General features: G+C 49.5%; 1 protein-coding gene and 1 long non-coding RNA gene across 3 annotated transcripts in view; one reads left to right on the top strand and one right to left on the bottom strand.

The window, feature by feature from the left end:
• Positions 1-5,572: 5,572 nt before the first annotated feature.
• Positions 5,573-20,543, bottom strand: part of HOXC4 (homeobox C4) — a 140,191-nt gene continuing 125,220 nt past the window's right edge. The window contains exons 1-3 of one of the 2 annotated variants that reach the window (XR_746348.3): positions 11,421-11,962; positions 6,584-6,684; positions 5,573-6,433 (exon numbers count right to left, since the gene is read on the bottom strand). The gene's annotated coding sequence lies outside the window, so the exon portion shown is untranslated. Of the gene's footprint in view, positions 6,434-6,583; positions 6,685-11,420; positions 11,963-20,543 lie in introns of those variants that run through there. The other variant, XR_012518447.1, reaches the window with a different exon arrangement.
• On the top strand, positions 12,061-17,549 carry LOC120365095 (uncharacterized). Its single transcript, XR_005580116.2, has 2 exons — positions 12,061-12,280; positions 17,382-17,549. It is a non-coding gene; the product is annotated as an uncharacterized LOC120365095 (long non-coding RNA).

Raw genomic sequence — 20,543 nt, 5'->3', positions numbered from 1 at the left:
TTGATCACTGGGCAGGCATCGCTGGGTGGTAGGGTGGGGCAGCACTGCTGAGCTCCAGAGGGCATCATTCACTGCATTCCTGGAGCACAACTCTAGGTGGTGCCATTCACATAGAATTCAATGGGTAAGATGTCCCCCTCTCCCCCGAAGGAGTGGTGCAACTATGGGTCACCCTGATGCCCTTTTTGGGTCAGGGTTCTGTTTAGGAGCCCGAGCTGGTCAATGTGAGAACGAGCAATATTCAAGTAAGGCCGTGCCCAGAGACGTAGAGATGGACAAAATGATTTCTGAAGTCCAGGAATGGGAGCTGCCTTTAGGAACAACAGGACCATGGAGCAGTGTATGGTCTTAGGCTGGATTAGAAATGACGAAAGTCCGTGATCAGGGAAGAAAAACAGTCTTAAAATCCCCAGATTGGAAAGGATAACCCATATGTAAGCACCTAGTGGGGCCTGGCACTTAATAGGTAGGCAGTTAATATGAAGCGAGGCACTAGCTCATGCCTATAATCCCAATACTTTGGGAGGCTGAGGTGGGAGGATTGCTTGAGGCCAGGCGTTGGAGACCAGCCTGGGCAACATAGGGAGATCCCATCTCTACAAAAAATAAAAAATAAATTAGCCAGGCATGGTGGTGTGTACCTGTAGTCCCAGCTACTTGGGAGGCTGAGATGGAGGATTGCTTGAACCCAGAAGGTCAAGGCTGAAGTGAGCCGTGATCGTGCCACTGCACTCTAACCTGGGTGGCAGAGCAAGACCCTGCCTCAAAGAAAACTTCCACGAAAAAGCAAACAAAAAATAAACAACAGTAACAACAGTGAGGTGAGTCAGAACCAGAATCTACATTCCAGTCTCCAGGTGTGCGGGTCTTAGAAGCGGAACGGCCCAGCCACCATGCCTACACTTGTGCTTGGTAACTCGCTGAAATCAGAAATGGGAACCTGACCTAGATGGAGGTCAGGAATTTGTTATTTTCTCTTTTCTCCTTCTTAGGGAAAACTTAGTCCATCGTTTAGGATGAAAAATAACAACCAGATGAACGAAAGATCATCAGGAGTGATGAATAATGCGCTCCAGATGTGGCTGTGAAGATCTGGGTCTGGACGGGCACCGCTGCCTCCGAGTAGTCTCCTTGTGGGGAGACCCCCTTATTTCAACGAGGTTGCAGTGACACAGACAATGTTTTGCAGCTCTTGTTGTGGAATTGTGTTCAGGGTGTGTGACTCGGTTAGTTTTATCGTCCTTATTGGTGGTAGAGCTTTATCCTTTGCTTTTTTTGGAATCAATCAGCCAAAAAAATATGTATCAGTTGATATTGGTTGCCTTGAATACTTTGTAAACCGGCTCTGAAGTCAGTTTCAAAAGGAGACTTTGCAGAAATGTTTTAATCAATAGAGGCACATATGGAATGAGTGTATAGTCTCTGCAGGTGACTGTTTTGAAGTTTGTTCAAAGAAGCTAATCACAGATATAGAGTCCATATTGTGTTCTGTATAATAAAAGAATGTAATGTGATGTTGAAGGCAGTATGCTAACTACCTCCTCCTCCTGCTATTATGAATTAATACCTCTAATAATGCATTTGCTTGCCAAGGAAGGGAGGGAATAGAGGCATGGAGGCTGTGTCTACACAGGCAGACCCAAGTGAAGAAATGGTGCAGTGATTCAGGGAGAAGGTTGGGCTCCGTCTGCAAGTGAGAGTTGCCCAACTCTGCACTCTTTTCTGGACTAGCTCTGTCTTCATTCTTCCAAAGGTTGTGGTCAACTGGGCAGGATGCACAGCCCTCTTTTAGAGGGGAGATGAATTCCTTAGCTTGGTTCTCTGTCATTCACCTGCAAAAATCAGCGCTAAGATCTAAGAGAGTGAATCATAAATCAGTTCATAAATTATACTTTTCACAAAAGTGGAGGAAGTGAGGTCGGAATGAACCTACATAGCAAACTTGTTCATACAGTTATTAGTTAACCTAAATGAAGAACTCTTTGGTCGAGGAAGTTTCTAGAACTTTCCTTTCCTGAGGAAAGACCAGGAAGAAATGGGTAAGCATCAGATCAGGGAGACAGAGGATCTTCCCTTTCTTTCCTTTTGGGAAAACCCTGACTGTGGGCCTGTGTGGGATTTTGGGTGTGATGGCCGGGTCTGGGGGCAGAGGGAGGGCGAAATGACCTCCAGGATGCCTAGCCAGTGGAACGCTCAGTGCTCCTTTGCTGATAGACCAAGCTGCAAATCAGGAATTTATTAGGAGCTGAGACTCATTTTCCCACCCTTTATAGCCCTGACGACTCAGAGCCAAACTCTGGCAAGGGGCTTCCTCGTGGTTTTAATTAGACAATTAATTTTTTATTGCATCGTTTGATTTCCAGAGCCGATTCCACTCTCCCTCTTGTCCCCCACCTGCCTCCCAGCTGTGAACAGCAAAGGAGAGACAGGGGGATTCAGGGAGAGTGCAGAGAAAAAAACCCCTGTCTGCCTTTGAGCTGATTTAGGAGTGGTGGGGAGGGGGCGGGAATCCTCTACCACCCCAGCTTGTCTTGCACAAGAGACACTGTCCAGAGCCCAGACCTGGGCTCTCAGAGCTTGCACAAAGGCATTCTGAGCTGCTCCTCCGAAGCTTCTCCCTGCTGTTGGGCTAATTAGTAACACAGGGTGGGGGTGGGGGCAGGGAGCAGTGCCCCGAAATACATTAGCGGCATTTCTGTGGTTAATCCTGGCCCTGCTTGGAGGCTGTTTACCCTCTACCCAGGGATTAGGAACCTGTTTGAGTTATAAGGGCAGGGAGAGGCCAGTGCTTGGCTCTGTCATCCACCTGCTTTCAGGAGCTGGGGCGGGGGCGCTGAGCCAGCGAGGGGTGGGGGAGCAGTGAGAGAAACCTGTCTCCAATCTGTCTCCCCTTATTGATCTCCTGCCTTCCAGCAGCTTGGCCTGCTTTTGAATCTTGATCCTTCCCCCCACCACCCGCCCCAAGCTTCACCCCTCACCACTGCCCTTGTCAAATATCACTCTGGCTTAGAAAGGTGGGGAGGAAGGAAAGAGGGAGAGGATGCAGTGTTTTAGCAGCAGAGGGGATGAGGCTGGCTGTGGAAAGGCCCCCTGTATGCCACGTGTGTTCTCTCAGAGGAGTAGGGAGACCCCTCTCAAGATTTCTGACTATACTCATATTCTGCCCTGAAAGAAGAGAAGGCTAGACTCTAGGAAGAACTTACTTTCAGTAGCAGAAACAGGTAGTTCCTTCTTTAGAGTTTTATACTATGCCAAGCCCAGTATTTCACTGACAGCACCGTTGCTCAGAGGCCTTAAAATGGAATGGAGAGGGCTGTTTCCTCAGGTGTCCTGTTGGTGGGGACATTGTCACTGGTTGTTTCAGTACAAGGGCTCTTTCTGGAAGTGCGTGTTCATACATTCACACACACCCACCCACATACACACCACGGGCACTGGCACACTTGTGCAGGCACGCACGCCACCGGGCACGACCCCTCAGTATGCCAAGACTCCAGGTGATCCACAGAAAGGTGTGCACGTGCTCACACACACACACACCCCGACAAAACCAAACCGAATCCCAGAACCAAGATGACAAGCATCCGCAGACACAGAAGTGGCTCTGAGGAGTCTCCAGGGCTCTTGCAGCTAAAGCAAGCTCTCCGACAGAATCGACCAGGATGCCATTCAAGCCGAGGGGCTCTGGTGGCCTCCTTGTTCCCTGCATTCTCCTCTGGGGTCAAAGCAATATCAGCATTGGTGAATGTGTGCTCCCCGCCTGCCACTGTGGGTCTGGAAGGGCATACATTTCTCATGGGGCCCAGGACTGCCAGAAAAAGTAGGACGTACTTATACCGGACTGTGAGGGACACAGAGATGAAAGGACCCCAGAAGCTCGGCACACAGACCTCTGGATCTAGGATTTGTTCTGTCAACAGGGTGTCTTCTCCTTCTGGGAAAGCTCACGGTTGAGCAATCCCTCTGCTGGGGCTTGAGGTGATTCCACGATGGGAGTGAGGGATAAGCCTCCTTGAGATGAAGCCCTGCCTCAGTGGTGGAGGGCACATCTCTGTCAGCCTGACCACTCCCTCCCAAGTTATGCATAATGGGATTTAGAAATCCACAGAAGAAAGGGACAGAAAGGCTGCGTGTATGGGGTGTGGGGGCCGGGCCCAGTATTACCCACTGACGTGCGTGCTTCCATATGGCCCCACAGCGGAGAGACGTGAATTCAGGCCTTCCAGCACTCGGAGCACTGAGCTAAGGCTGGGGTGTGTATGCATGGGGATCCTGAGGTTGGCACCTCTGGGACAGTGAGGACAAAGGGGCCAGGAGAGCAGGCAAAACTCCGCCAGAGAGGCCAGGCAGGGCTCAGTGTCCCAGGGAGAGGAGAGATGAAGAGAAGTGGTGAAAGGAATAGGAGAAAGAGAAGAAATAGAAATGAAGGCACTGAAACAGAAAGAGAGAGCTAACAGATCCACACAAAGAGAGGCCGGGAAACACCGCCTGAGCCTGAGGAGCGGGTGGTGGGCAGCGGGAGGTGGGTGAGGGAGAGCCTCGGGAGGCCAGCAGCCAAAACAATTGGCCAGGCTTATGGCTGGAAAGGTAGGCAGGACGGCAGGGAGGGGAAGGGGCTGCAGAAAAAAATCCTGCTCTCCGGGCATGGGAGAGGCGGCAATTGAACCTGCTTCATCCAGCATTTCCCTCGCTCTTCTCTGAGAACCCAGGGCTGAGATTGACGGGCCTGCAGCTTCTCTGGGTCCTGGGTGGATTTGAATAATTAAGTCATCTGGATTCTTATGATTTACCATTTTCAATGATAAATAGACAGCGCCCAAGCCAGCCAGTTGGCAAAACTCTGGCTGCTAGTTATAATTTGTCAAGCTGCCAGCAGATTCATGTTTTATGCTAATGGAGGGGGACTCATTGACTAGGGGGAGGCAGTGACCGGGTCAACTCTTTCCTCAGGCACCCCACAGGTCGAGAGGTCGGAGGAGAAAGGCCGAGGCTGGTATGGATTTTCTGTAAGGGTCAGTGTAATTTTATAATAATTCAGCGGGTACACACACTCTCACATACACTGAGGGTCGTGGATGGAGAGGTATGTTCAGATTTGCATGCGCCCCTCCCCCTCCACACACACACCCCAGCACCTGGGCAGGGGTCTGGGCCTGGCGTACAGGCACGCTTATCTGCCCACCTTCAGCTCACGCACATGCACACGCACACTCACACCATTGCTATCACCTTCAGACACGTGACTACATCAAGGCCAACTCACAGACCTGCTCTTCAGCCTGGAGAAGCATGTCATATCACCTCTACCCTCCCGCACGGCTGACTGAGCAGTTTTGGAGGGCCCCACCGCCCACCATCCCAAACCCTTTATTACGGACTTTCGTGGCGGCAGGTCCCAGCACACGCCTCTTGCTCTTATTCTAACTTTTTTCCAGTGGGGAAAACAAATGGGCCCCAAGGAAGTCCTGCTTGTCAACCAGCTGGGGCCGGGTAGCTGGAGCTGGGAAGTCGAGGGCTCTGAGACCCCGCACACGGAAAGCTGCAATGAAAATCAGCTGACTCTGAACCATGCTTTCTTTTCCATTAGTTTATTTGTATATTGGTCCACAACACAGTGAAGCCTCATAGTGGCAAGGATTTTTTTTTTTTTTTATAGCTGGGGCAAACTGAGGTAGAGACAATGCTTGGCACAGAGTAGGTACTAGATAAATATTAGTGGAATGAGCTGCTGAAGCGACTGACTTCTAAATGGAGCCGATTGTTCATTTCGCTTCTATTCCTCCACCTCAACAAACCTTCACATCCTCACTGGTTTGTGAGGCCAGAGAACAGGTGTGGCCTTTGGTGTGATAAGAAATGCTAATTTTATATCAACCGAAGCAATCTGGTCTCAATTTTGACCCTCAAATGCCCTCAAAATGGATCAATGAGCCAGGGAGGCTTGAGAAGGAAGGGAGCATCTGCCCTTCCTTCTGCCCAGAAGAGAATTTGAATTTGCTGTGAGTAGCTTATGGGAAGGGCTGGAAGCTGCAGTTCATTACTGTCAGCAGCTCTGAGGCTGGTGGAGGCATGGGGAAGCATCAGGGGCTTGGGAGAAAACATCTCATTTCCCTGTACCCCACCACCCCAACACGAGGGAGAAAAACACAACAGCAAACTGAACAGTGCAGAGGCCGAGGCAGCAGGGAGAACCCGAAGACAGAAGCTGCTTCTAGCCATCAGGCTCTGGGATGCAGCTGTGGCTCTCAGCTCTGCCTGCTGAGATTCCGTATCCTGCGAAGCGAGTCAGGTTCATTCCTTCCCTGCCAGGCTGGAGTAAGGAGGCTGTTCTAGGCAGGCAGGCTGCAGCCGCTCACCAACCTCTGGAACAAGCTGCCTTCCTTCTTTGCGGAGCAGATGTGGATGGTGGTGGGTCTGGCTAATCGGTGGTGTTCTGTGGAAAGATAGCCAAGAGCCAGAATTGCCAGCCTCTCCATTCCAAAGGATAGATGACCCCTAAATGTATCAGGAATAGGGAAATATGCTTTGCTTATTTAAGAGTTTGAGGTTCCGACCTGGCATCATTGACCTCATTCTCACTCACCCTGGGAGAGTAACAGCCTTGAGGGCATCAGCAATTCCATTTTCAGGAGCAGGGACAGGCTGACGGTGGCTTGCAGATGGCTGGGAGTGCAGAAGAATTGTCTAGGGGTAAGCCAAGGGGATGTGAAGGTCATAATCATGATTAATACATAAAACCAACTGATTCATCCCACATCTGGTTAGCAAAGCTTACTACCCATTTCCCCCCTCGTCTTTTTTTTTTTTTTTTTTTTTAAATAAAGAGTTTTACTCTGTCACCCAGGCTGGAGTGTACTGGCACAATCTCAGCTCACTACAGCCTGTGCCTCCTGGGCTCAAGCAAGCCTCCCACCTCAGCCTCCTGGGTAGCTGGGACTACAAGTGCACACTACCATCTGGCTAATTTTTGTATTTTTAATAGAGACAGGGTTTTGCCATGTTGCCCAGGCTGGTCTTGAACTCCTGGGTTCAAGCAGTCCTTCCACGCCGGCCTCCCAAAGTGTTGAGATTACAGGTGTGAGCCACTGAGCCCAGCCTCCCCCGCCCTGTCTTCTTATCCTGCTATTGCATCCGCATAATGAACTCTTGAGGGCGGAGTGCATGTTAACCAGCCTAAAGGGCTCCGAGCAGAGCCATTTGGGTACGCGAAGATAGTACGAGACCCCCAACTTGGACTGGATGAAAAGGGAGACAGAAAATCAGAGAGGTTGGAATGAAGAGAGAAAGAGAAATAAAGGAAGGAAGAAGCTAGAGCAAAGAGGGGAAGAAAAGTTTAAAGAGCAATGCTGGGCAGTGCTGGTCGGAGGCCTCCCTGAGAGGGCACTGCACGGTTTACTATGAAAACGCCTTTCTAGCCAGTGGTTTGGGGGTGCCCCAGCCCATCCTCAAGGCTTACACTGCCCTGGGAAGAACTGGCAGACCTCAGTGACCTGTCCCATCCCACTTTCGGGAGACAAAGGAATTGGCTCTAAGAAACCTTGTGAATCAATCAGAGCACATGAACGGGGTGTGAAGAACGCAGGCCCAACAGGCTAAAGATGCCCAACAACCCCAAGTGATCCCCTCTGTAGCTGAATCTGAAGTCCCCTTACCAATTAATCTCTTTGTGTGTGTGAATTCAGTGAAATCTACTGCAGACCTAAGGTCCACTTGCCCTGGTAGGGAATGTCTTCCTTCCCTTTCATGTATGAGATCCTTTCTCTGGCTCTTCCAAGATTTGCAAACCTGCCAAGCTCTTGGTAGATGAATCGAACCCCTCCTGGCATGGCGAAACTCCTTGGCCTGGAAGGTGGTTTTCTGGGGCGGGGTGAAGATTAGGACAGCAAAGGAGGCATACTTTTCTTCTGACCCATGGAAGAAAATGAAGATCTCACTCCCAGCCCCCACCTTTGCAAAGTGGACCAGGCCTTATCTTCGTCCCTCTCTCACGTGCACATACCCAGGCAGGCTCACCCAAACTAGAGAAAAACCCTCTAGTGCCACGGGCTCATTTAACAACTGATCAAACTGAGGCGCAAGGTCACAGAACGAGGGCACCTCCGAGCTCAGAACAAAGCCGCCCAGTCTCCAGACAGCCTCTACCAGCAGGGTTGGAATGGAGGCGCTTGGGACCGTGGGTGAGGGGATTGAGCCCGGAAGAAGGGGCCGCCAGGGTGGGAATCCGCAACCAGTCCCTGCCTCGCTGGCCTCTTCGACTTCCTGCGCAGCTTTTAGAACCAGATCTTGACCTGCATGTCATAGGGCCTCAAGGCCACACGTCCAGCTTGGCGGGCTGTGCCGCGGGCAGGTAGGGCTACAGGAACAACTCCAGGTAGCTCAGCTGCTTCGAGAAGCCCGTAAGCAGGCGACCGGCCCCTGCCTCTACCTCCCACGTTTCACAGGCCGCCGTCACTCAGGGCTGGGTCCTGGAGATGGTGGAGCAGGTGGTAGGTCAGGACCCCGGCAGCCCAAGGTGAAGCCTGGAGAGGCCCCAACTGGCCTCTTACTGCTCAGCCTTCATCTCCTCTTCCCTCCTCATGCTCCTCAGGAACGGGACCCCTTTTTGTTAACTGTTAACCTTAGCTGAGTTCGTGTCTCTCTTTCTCTCTGCCCCCCTTCTCCTCACGCCCATTCTTCCTTCTTTATCTCACTGCATCTTCATTTCTCATTTTCCTTTCTTCTTTTGCTTCATTTCTGTCCTATCTCACTTCCTCTTTTGCCTCCGTTCCTTTCCCTTGCCCATCCTTCTATCCCTCGTCCCTGTCTTTCTTTCTTTTCTACCTTTCTTTCTTCCTGTCTCCCTTCCGTTTTTTTTTCTCACTTTTACCTCCCTTTCTTTCCCGTCCTTTTTCTTTTACTCTCTAGCTCTCTCCCTTCATTTGCTGTTCCTTTCCCTACTTTTCTCCTTTCTCTTCCTTTCTGCCGTTATCTCTAATCTTTTTTCTATTTTGACAGGGCACAGACTATCTCTAATCTTAAAAATGCAAACAAACCCGGTCCTGCTTCTTCCTTCTGCCTTTTATCAATATTCCTTTCACGTTACCTCTATCCCAGCCACCCTCCACCCGGGCAGAGTACCTTTCTGTCTCCAGCATTAGGGCCTTTTCATAGCTTTTCCTCTCTCCCAGTCTCTTCTCTTGGTTGTTCTGATTTTTTTCCAGTCCTTTGTGCTGTTTTCCTACATCTTCCTCCTATCTTCCTTTGTTTCTAAAGTCCCTCTCGGCAATAGGCACATGGCACGACACTGGCCCCTCCCCAGTCGAGGGTTTTGTCCTGTGTCAGCCCAGTCATCCTTCATGCATTTATTTCTCAACTCCTCTCAACTTGAGACTCAATCCCAAGGGCCTGGGAATAGAGCTGGTTCCCTGTTTTCCCCTACTGGAGAAGCCACGATTGGGTCCACAGTTCCCCACTACAGGCTTAGGGAGGCCTTGCGAAGCTGCTGTCACTCCATCAATCCTAAGAAGAAAGGGGAAGAGGAGAAAGGAAAGAGGAAAAGAGAGATATTCCCATAGATCTGTGGGACTGGGTTGGGGGTTGGGGCGGAGGGGGGAGGGGGGCAGTATTGGAGAGGCAGGAGCAAAAAGGACCACATTCATCAGAGGGGGAGTGGGGTAGGCAGAGGACCAGACACACCTCTCGGAGCACACAGAGCCCCAGCAGCCTGCAAGAAGACACCCAAGCCGGCTCCCACATTTGCTTTGGGACTGGGAATGGATGAGCCATCCATCTGAATCCTCTGGGCTGCAGAGGTGTGAAGGGCCACGGGATGTGAGGACAGAGAAAAGGGCTTACATTCGTTCTGAATATCAGTGGCCTCAAAGACCCTTTTTTGGGGAGACCAAGCCAAACTCCTTGTAGGCAGTGCCAGCCGAAGCCCTCCTAAGCCGCTCAGCTAGGCCGTCCAACTCTGTCCGGGGCTTGCCAATGAGCAGATGCCAAGCAGGCGCTAGGTTAGCCACTGGGCCACCAGCAGAAAAACTTCAGGAAGAGTGAAAAGAAACGCCTGGACAGATTCTCAGCTTCTGACCCAGCAGGGCCAAGTGGCCTCTGGAACTGTGGGCCGAGGAAGGGCCAGACCACCACACGTTCCCATGGGAATTGCCTCTCCTGGGATCCACATCCCTTCCTGGCCCTTTCCAAGGAGTCCAAATGTGTTCTTTGCCACCTGCTTGGCTCCTCCAGCCTGGGGCTCCCCAGGAGAGGGGCCCAACCTAGAAACTAAAGGCACAGTACAGATCCTCCCCGCCCGGCTGGCCCGGCTGGACCTCCCTGCCCAGGGACACCACGAGCTCCAGGGTACCCCACACCCCCTCCACCTGCAGCAGCCTCTGCCTTCCTCCACTTGCTCAAGCCACCCAAGAGCTTCTACACCTTCCTGGGCCTGCCCCTCCTGCTCGTCCTGGGCCCCAAGCTCAGCTGTGTCCTCTGAACCTGCCCTCTGCTCTTGACTGCCCTTTGAAGAGCCTCTCCATCCCTTCCTCCTGGGGCATCTCTTGGGTGGGGAGGAAATCTCAGCCCTGGGAGGGGAGTATGGGGCCTCTTTTCCTTGCCCTCCTTTGGGAGCTGGAGAAGACCTGGAGGTTGCGCTAGAGGTGGGAGGGGGCACTCGCTGGGTTCCAACTTAGGGAAATGGGTCTCTGACTCAAAGTGGATTCACGGGAGAAAAAAAAAAAAAAAGATATTTTGGGAGTTGTTCTTTCTTTCGGGTCACTCCTAACTTAGAATCAACGTAAGTTCCTGGACAGCAGGGATCTTGGCAGTCCCGGACTAAGGCTCTGGGCGGACCCCCCGCCCGTCCGGCAGTGTTGGAAACTCGGGCTGGCGCTGCCTTCCCTTTTTGCGGGGCGCGCCTGGGGATCTCCAAGCGTCTGTCTCTGAAGGCCTGCTGGGGCAGGCAGGTTTGGGACGCAGTTGGGTTTTTCTAGGCTGGTAAAGGGTCCCGACTGGGGACCGAGCACATACGATCTTCTTTCAGAACGGGAAGTGGAGCACCCTCTCTCCCACTTTAACCCTCAAAACCCCAACTCCGCTCCCTTCTCCATCTCCCTTCAAAAAACTTTTCCGAAGTTCCCACTAGTTGCGTTTGAGGAAAGAAGTCGTCTCCCTCAGACTCTGGGTTTCTCGGCCCTTAACCCTCCCCTCAACCCCCAGTTTCAGAAGCAACCCCCCCTCCCCTGCCAGCTGCCACCTTAGTCCCTAAACTCCGGGAGCAAAAAATGCATCTGACAGAAGCCCAGCCCCAGCCCACATTTCTCCGGGGAAAGGCAGATGAGCGTCAGCCTGCAGGGGAAACAGGGTGGGGTAAGGAGAGGGAGACACCGGGACGGGGAGACACGCTGTCTTCGGGCTGAAGCGCACCCGTCCCGGGCCAGGCTTACCTGCTGCCAACCAGCTCCTCTAGACTAGATTTCTATCCGCTCAAAAGTTTGTCCTTCTCGCAAACGATTCCGGGAGGGGCGCAAACTCGGCCCTTGAGGAGGGCAAGGGAGCCGGGTACCCTTGAAGGCGCAGGCGCCCGATCCAGATCAGGCCCGGGGAAAGCGGGACTCGGGGGCACGGTCGCCAAAGTGGGGACCCGAGCAGTGATGCGGAGGGAGAGCGTTCGGGCGCCCGGGCTGGGGCTACGCTGCTGGCGCGGGACGGCCCGGGACAGGGTGGGCGCGATAGCGGGAGTGGCGAGCGGGCCCGGGCGGGCGGGGGAACTGGAGGGAGAGGTCCCTGGGTCCCTGGCGACGTCTCTCGCTTCCTCCAGTTTCTGCCCCGCCGTTGTGCCCCAGCCCACAACATTCCCGCGATCCCTTCTGGGGCGGCGCTCAGGGCCCCCACAAGGCGAAAAGGGAGGGTGAGGGGATGAGGAGCCCCTCCCGCCTTAGCCCCTCCTCAGCCCCCACGCCACAGCCCCCCCCACTTTCTCCCCAGAGCCGAGGGACAGACAGAGAATTGCGACTAGAAATTCGATCGATTGGTATAAGGGACCACGTGGTCAGGGGCTGGCCAATGACCAGGCCGCCCGGGATGAGCTAATAATGGAAGCAATTTGTAACTTTCAGTAGCTCTCTAGGCCTGGGTACCGGAAGGAGGGAGGCGGGCAGAGGAGGGGAGATGGGCGCCCCAAGTCCTTCCATCCTCCTCATTCGTCTAGGGGCATCCGGATCCCCTGTTTCTTATTTCCCCTATCACCCAGGCACTGGCAGGGTCCTTTGCCCACTCCTGTTGGCCACGGCGGCTCCAAAGCGAGGTAAGCTGGTCCTCTACCCGTCAAACTCTTCACTACCCCCACCCCCTTTACTAGCACCTGCCAACCACAGCCTCCCTTCCTGTCCCATTAGTCAATTTAAATCGGATTTTGTTTTCCCTCTTAGTTGAAAGAAAAAAAATATCTTTTTGTTTTCTTTTGTGTAACCTATCTCGGACTTGGAGAAAATTTTAATTCAAATTAATACAAATTAATACTCTTATTGGGGGGTGAGTGGTACTTTCCTCTTTTTCAATCAATTTTTATACTTGCTGCTTTATGGAGAATTTACTTTTCTTTGGGGATGTTACACTTTATGTTTTCACATGTGTTACTGCTTCAGTGATGAGTTCGACTCCTTTCTCCACATCATCCTCCAATTTTGCTATTTATATATATCACCTAATAGATTGAATTTATTCATTTTTCTCCTAGTTTTTTCAACTGTTACAGAATCACCACAATTTTTTTTTCCCTCTGTGTGTGGATGAGGTTTTGTGTTGATTCCTCTTTTTGTTTTGTAAATGAATTTATTGTTTGGGAATCTCTGGTGGGGGGAGGTGTAAAAAAGATCTCTTGATTAATTCCAACCTCTCCTCTTTTGAAGAACAATCTGCTTGAAATGTTTTATGTGTTTTCCTCAATTTTATTATGTTTAAATTTGAGGTATTTTACTTTCTTTTAAACCTGACTTTTTTAAAAAAAAATGTGATCTTTTGCATGTTAACCATTGTTCGGGTTTTTATTTTATAAACTTCAGCGGTTAGTAGATTTACTTACTTTTCTCTGACCTCCTTCCCACGCCTGCCTCCTCCATCTCAAAACCCCATCCCCAACTTTCACAATCTCAGCTTCCAACTGACTCATCCTCCCCTCTCCTCCCAAGGAGGGAGGCCTGGGAAGCAGACAGTGTCCTTCTTGGGACAGAACTTATGCTCTGGTTCTAGTTCAGGACACCTCCGGTCTGACCTGCAAGCCGGCAAAACCAGTGAGAGCAGAATTTCTGTTCAACTTTTTCATTTGAGACTAAGTTCTTCCTACGTGGCTGTATTCTGGACAACTCTCTGATGCATTAAACTGAATTTTAAATCCTCATATTTTCCCTAAATTCTAAGACAAATGCAAGCAGATTGTTTTTCCTCCTTAAATGTAAGCTGTTAGCTTAGCAGTCAGCCTTTTGGGTCTCTTACCTCCTGGGGGAGACTTCTCAGAGAGACACACAGTGTTTATTCTTCCTTTTAGTTTTGGTTAAGGTAGAAGGGGCAGGGAACGGGGAACCCCATATTGATCTCTGGCTCTGGCTTTGAACAAAGAAGGGTAGAGAGCTGGCCTGGGGACTCGTCCCTTTGGTCAGTAAGATTTGGCTGAAGAGAGAGTTTGGAGTAAATCCCAGCTCTGAGGAAATTCTTTTTCACATTACTGTGAAGACAAACCATTAAAATGGTGTGACGTGGTTTCAAACTATTCAGATTCATCGAAATAACAAAAATAAAATTACAAGAGTAATTCATGTTTCCACAAGATCTGCCTCCAGGGACTGTCCATTTCTCTCAGGGAAACAGAACCCAACTGGGCAGAAGTAAAACTGTCGCCCCTCCTCTCGGCTCCCCAGTCACATTGACATTCTGGGCACATTTGGCCCAGCCCCCGTCCCTGTTTCTCCCAAGTATGAATCTAAATTACTATTAATAAGGGGCCGCTCCAAGTTAATTGGCATTAAAAGAATTCATTTCAATTTGTTAATATTAAATGAATGCTCTGCACTTTAGCTCCCTTCTTCGCCCTGGATTCCCAGATGAGTGATGGGAAGAGGGGGCAGGGGAGTAGAATGAGGATTTTATTTCTGGCTCTCCAGCTTAGCCACTGTGGTGCCTCCCCTGGGGGCGTGAGGCACAGGCACAGTGGGGGCCTGATTGGGGAAAAATCTGACGGTCTTTTTGGGTGAAATTCATTGGTTTCAGGAGGAGTTGTGGGGGAGGGAGGAGGGGAGCTGAGGGAGAGGGACAGAATGGCTTGGGGGACTTTGTGGGGAGTGGAGGGACTAGGGAGAAAGTGGGAGGGGAAAGAGACAGAGATCAATAACAGTTTTAGAGAACAAAGGTGGTAGGCTGTGGGGGTAAGGCAGATTTGTGAAGAACTGGTGCCAGGAGCTAAACAACTCATCTAGAAAGGAAGGGACTTCAGGAATGGGTTGGGGAGGGGGTATTTGAGGCAAAACAGCTAGGGGTTCTGAAATGGTTTTTTTTTTTTTTTTTTTTTCTGAGACGGAGAGCTTCGTTCTTGTTGCCCAGGCTGGAATGCAATGGGACAATCTCAGCTTACTGAAACCTCCACCTCCGTGGTTCAAGTGATTCTCCTGCGTCAGCCTCCCACGTAGCTGTATATACAGGCGCCTGCCACCAAACCCGGCTAATTTTTGTATTTTTAGTAGAGACAAGGTTTCTCCATGTTGGCCAGGCTGGTCTCGAACTCCTGACCTCAGGTGATTCACCCACCGCAGCCTCCCAAAGTACTGGGATTACAAGCGTGAGCCACTGCGCCCGACGGCATTCTGAAACTATTCATATTTAGTTGTGTGACTTGGGGCAAGTTGCTTAACTTTTCTCTCTGCCTTCGTTTCTTGACCTGTAAAACAGGGATAATAATAATAGAGGATTTTATTATAATGATAGAACTTGGCCGGGTCCGGTGGGTTATGCCTGTAATCCCAGCACTTTGGGAGGCCAAGGCGGGCAGTGAGGTTAGGAGTTCGAGACCAGCTTGGCCAACATAGTAAAACCCTGTGTCCACTAAAAATACAAAAAATTAGCAGAGTGTGGTGGCAGGTGCCTGTAATACCAGCTACTTGTGAGGCTGAGGCAAGAGAATTGCTTGAACCCAGAAGGTGGAGGTTGCAGTGAGCTGAGATCACACCATTGCACTACAGCCCAGGCAACAGTGCGAGATTCCATCTCAAAAATAATAATAATAGAACTTATCTGAGGGGGTTATTCGGAACCAGATGAAATAACCTGGTCCCATAACCCTGGAAACTGGGATGTCCAAGTGCTTCCTCTGCTGTAGCTCTTGAGTTAGTGGTACCTCTAAGACCCATAGATTCGAAGTCACTTCTTTTCCCCTGGGTGGGGTAGGGGAGGGGCTGGTAATGGGAGAATTACTTTCTTGGTCTAATAACTCCCTTTGATGTCCTGTGTTTTCCACAGTGCTTGGCACATAGAAACTGCCAGTAAATATTAGCTCTTTCTGTGGCACAGCGGTTAACAGGATGGATTCCGCAGCGAGATGGTCTGGTTTCGAATCTCAGTCATTCCTTATATTAGTTGTATGACCCAGACAAGTGACTTCACCCCTTGTGTTTTAGTTTCCTTGTCTGTCAAATGGGGTTAATACTATCTAGTGCAAAGGCTGCTGAGTCATGTGCACAAAGAGCCTGGAACAACGCCCGTCCCATAGGAAACGCTATATAAGTGTTAGTTATCATTGATATTATTGCTCTTCTGATCTAGGAAGGTTGCAAACAGAGGCACAGCTGAGCTATTACTAATAGGCTAAGACTGGAAGCCGATAAACCCTTCCACTCCTATCCCTGAAGCTAGTCCTATAACTGGGGCTACGTAAGATGGCTTAGGGAGAGATCCCATAACCCTGGAAGCTGGGATGTCCAAGTGCTTCCTCTGCTGTAGCTCTTGAGTTAGTGGTACCTCTAAAACCTATAGATCTGAAGTCACTTCTTTTCCCCTGGGTGGGGTGGAGGAGGGGCTGGTAATGGGAGAATTACTTTCTTGGTCTAATAACTCCCTTTGATAGACAGTTAGTCCTGGGAGTGTGGGTTGCAGGAGGTTGGGTAGAGCAGAGGAGACTAAATATCCTCTATGTACCAGTCCGCACACACTTGACCTCACCAGAGGGTGGGGGATACAGAGATTCGAAGAGATGAAGTGATCTGACACAGTCCTAAAGCCAGAACTCAGCGGAGTAGGAATCTGAACTCTGATCTGCCAGTGACAAACTTGAAGCCCTTCCATTGTTACCCGTTTTTTTGAAGGGAGGGATGGGACACATGTAAATTTGGGCCGGGACCATGGGGTAGATGGAAGAATGGGTGCAGACAGAGAGCTGGAGTGGGAAGCGGCCAAGCAGGAATTTTTCAATCATGGAAGACTTCCTGAAAAAAGAAATTCTAGATCAGGATTCAGATGGTCTGGGAATGAGGAGAGGAAGTAAAGATCAGGAAGGGAGCCATGCATTGGCAAAGAAGGAGAAGAAAAAATGATTCATGCAAAGGCTGGGTCAGAGCAATGGACATGAATTTGATTTGTCCTGGGTTTGTCTTGCTGGCACCATTTATTGAGGGCATACTATGTACCAGGTACATACATGATCACGTCTGATGCTCACAACAGCCCTGACAAGTGGATTTCTTATCCCTATTTCCAAAAGAGTTCATTGAAGTTCAGAGAGCTTAATCCCTGCCTTAGGTTACACAGTGGTAGCTGGGTTTCCTGGCACTGGAACCCATGCCTAGGCTGCCTCTGAGCATGGCTTCTGTGTCTCAGTCTCAACTTCTATGGCTGGTTCAGGTCCTCCTGTTCCCCGACATTTGTAGTCACTCCTGGTGACTGGGATCAAGGGGTTAGAGCATGAGCTGAAGAGAGGGAGTGGCAGGCAGGCAGTGGGGACAGAAACTCTTCTCACATCCACCCATGTGAAGAAGATGGATAGAAGGGTGATCTCTCTGGAAGAGAGAGATCTCTTCCAAGCCACTTTCCCGAGACTGCTGATCTTTGGATGAATGGCAGGGACCTAATTGGGTGTGTGTGTTAGGGGGTGTTCACATTGTTTTCTGGGCTGTGGACTTTATTTCCCTTCCTCTGGGAAGAGGACAGCTCAGGTGTGGGTTTGAGCCCTGGATGAATACCCTTTGTCCACTAAAATCTCTTCTTTCCTTGCTGCACGAGGGTAGAGACACCCAGCTGGACACCCCATTTCACAGCTGCTCTTGTTGCCAGGTGTAGACACAGGGGAATGTGAGGCGAGTATGTCCTAAAGCCTGAGGACATTGGGTAAATTCTCCTTTGTGTTCTGTCTTTCATGTGCTGGGCAGATGTGCCTGAGACAGGTTTGACTTGGCAACTGAAAAGACATCCCTGAGAGACGACAAAGCTCAGGTGTGAATGGAATGTGCATCCCAGCTGACCAGGTGGAACAGAGCTGCCTGCTGTCTGGAACTGCGTCCTCCCAGACTAAGTGAGAAATAAACTTCTCTTTTCTATGTGCTACTGTGTTTTGAGCCTTTATGTTACAGCAGTTTTGCTGTTGTCCTTCCTAATTCACCTTCTCACACCAGATACATCATTTAAAATCCAAAAGATTACATCAGGCCAGGTGCGATGGCTCATGCCTGTAATCCCAGCACTGTGGGAGGCCGAGGCGGGTGGATCACTTGAGGCCAGAAGTTTGAGACCAGCCTGGCTAACATGGTAAAACCCCATCTTTACTGAAAAAAATACAAAAATAAGCTGGGCATGGTTGTGCACTCCTGTAATCCCAGCTACTCAGGAGGCTGAGGCAGGAGAATTGCTCGAACCCAGGAGGCAGAGGTTGCAGTGAGCCGATATTATGCCACTGTATACCAGCCTGGGTTACAAAAATGAGACCCTGTCTCAAAAAAAAAAAAAAAAAAAAAAAAAGAAAGAAAGAAAAGAAAAAGGATTACATCAGATCATGGAATAACTGTAATGTAATAGTATTTATTGAGCCAGAGAGTATGCGAAGGACTCTATGCACATTATTTAGTATGATCCATGTGACAATCCTCTGAGGTATGTGTTATTATTATTCCAATTCACACATGAGAAAGCTGAGGTTGAAGGAAGATAAATTATGTGCTGAGGGATATACAGGAGAGAGTAGAGCTGGATTTCAAGCCCACTGGGTGTGCAGAGCTGAGCCTTTTCACCATGGGGGCAAATTCCTCCTGAGGACAGAGCAGGAAAAGCCATGAAGACCATCTTGTTCTTGGACAAGCCCCTCTCCAGTCAGCACAGGGGCCCGGGACTCCTGTTCTTTCCTTCAAGAAGCTCAGCAGGCTACTTGTGTTCCTGTTGGGTCACTACAAGTGGTTTTATTTGAAGAAAGGACCCCAGAGTTTAAATCTATTTGAAAACCCCTGATAAATTCAATGCCTGCCCTCTTTTTACAGGTGACGCCCAGAGAATGACATGATTTGCTTAAGGTCACACACATAGATTCTCTGTCAATCTTTCTAAATCTAGGACGAGTTATTTTCCCACTGTATCTGCCTCAACAAACAGGGAGGTACAAAAATAACCAAATCCAGGAAGGAGGGCGGTGGTCTGTGTCTCCTCCAATAATGCCATGGGACAGCCAAACCCATTTCCTTGATTTCCCTTGCAGCCCTCCTGTCAGATATCTGCCTTGGGACTCATCTCTTTCGGGCATAAAGAAAGAATGGGCTGCATCAGTTCTCTACCCTCCTCATCACCCAGATGGTCAAACATGCAAAAGGAAAGGAGAGCTGGGGCCAGAGCCAAGGCAGGCAAAGAGACTCCTCGACCTCCGTCTTTCCACATTTATATTTTTGGAATCTCAGGCTCTCTCCTCCCCCTAGGCTTTCCTAGTAGCCCACCAGGGAGAAGAAGAGGGAAAACTGCCATAAATTTCTCCTATTTATACAAGAAGACAGAGTTTCTTGTGCCAGAAAAAACACAGAAAGGGAGCTGTCAGAGGAGAAGGGACCCAGCCCCATACCTTCTGGGGTCAATTTATCTTCCCGAATCGTGGCTTGGGGGCTACCCTAACATTGCCTGTATGAAATGCAGGCTTTGACTTGGGGCAGCTAGGACAGACAGCGCCTGAGCTTTGTCTCTGATCACTGTTTTCCTGCTTCATCTCAACCTCCCCCTACCCCTTACGCTTCTTTTTTAAAAACAACTTTGAGGTATAATTCACATACCATACAATTCACCATTTGAAATGTACAATTCAATGGTTTTAGTATGTTCACAGACGTGTCAAACCATCACCATAGTTAATTTTAGAACATTTTCATTGCCTCAAAAATAAATCTTGTAACCTTTAGCTATCACCTCTCTATCCCCCCATATTCCTTCTTGCCGTTAGCAACACTAACGTACTTTCTGTCTCTGTAGATTTCCCTATTCTGGATTTTTGTATGAATGGCATCATATAATAAGAGGCCTTCTGTGACTATCTTTTCATTGAGCATAGTGTTTTCAAGGTTCATTCATGTTGTAACATTAATCAGTACTTCATTCCTTTTCATGGCTGAATAATATTCCATTGTATGGATATATCACATTTTGTTTATTCATTCATTTATTCATGAACATTTGGGTTGTTTCCACCTTTTGGATATTACGATGCTTCCTTTCCTCTTATTCTCTAGACATCCTGGATAGTATCAAATGAGGTCTGTGATCAATAATGGGTATTTCTTATATTTGGGAACACCTAATATCCGTGAAAGCAGGGTCTTGGCACATATCTTCTTTCATGTTAAGTACATGTACTAGCTGGAATTTTCCTCCCTCTGTTGTTACTGAGGTAGATCTACTCCCTCCTTTATTAATTATCCCTTTTTATCATGATTGCTATGTTGATCACTTGTGGACTCTTCAGACTAGGGGATTCAAACTCTTCTCTTGGGAGTTCAGAGACACAGAGTATATGAATCAATGTCTTCCCACCAGGAAAAGTTCCCCGAGTCTGGTCTCAAGTGATTCTCCATTATCTCACAGTGGAAGGAAGATCTGTGAAAGCTCCAGAGTCGAGGGAAGGTGATGTTCTTGGAGGTATGACTGAGCCCAGAATCCAGGCCTCCAGTTTCCGTGTCCTTGCCTGGCCCATTTCAATCTTCAGACATGCTTAGAGCTCAGTCCAGTCACTCATCAAGCAACAGACACTGCCTTTGTCCTCCTGGACCTTGCAGTTCTAGTGGTGAGAGTAAGATGAATACAAGTGAACAAAACAATGGCAAGTTGTTCAAGTTTGTAAACACTGTTCAGTGAATGAATGAACCAACAACTACTTCCTATGTGCTCTGGAACGAAAACGTGAAAAACGTCAATCATAAATCACTTTCTGCTACCACTGCCTTTCCTAGTCTGGAAGTCAGCATGACTTTTCCATCCCTTGGAGATAGTGGGCAGATAACTACCAAATGTTAGCTAGTAAGAGCTACCACTGATTGGACCAGATGTCCACCAAAGGGGTTTTTAGATCT

Source organism: Saimiri boliviensis, chromosome 7 (genome assembly GCF_048565385.1).
Source record: "Saimiri boliviensis isolate mSaiBol1 chromosome 7, mSaiBol1.pri, whole genome shotgun sequence".
In the NCBI taxonomy this organism is placed as follows: domain Eukaryota; kingdom Metazoa; phylum Chordata; class Mammalia; order Primates; family Cebidae; genus Saimiri; species Saimiri boliviensis.
The sequence above is the reverse complement of the archived record's forward strand: the minus strand, read 5'-3'. Positions and strand labels throughout refer to the sequence as shown.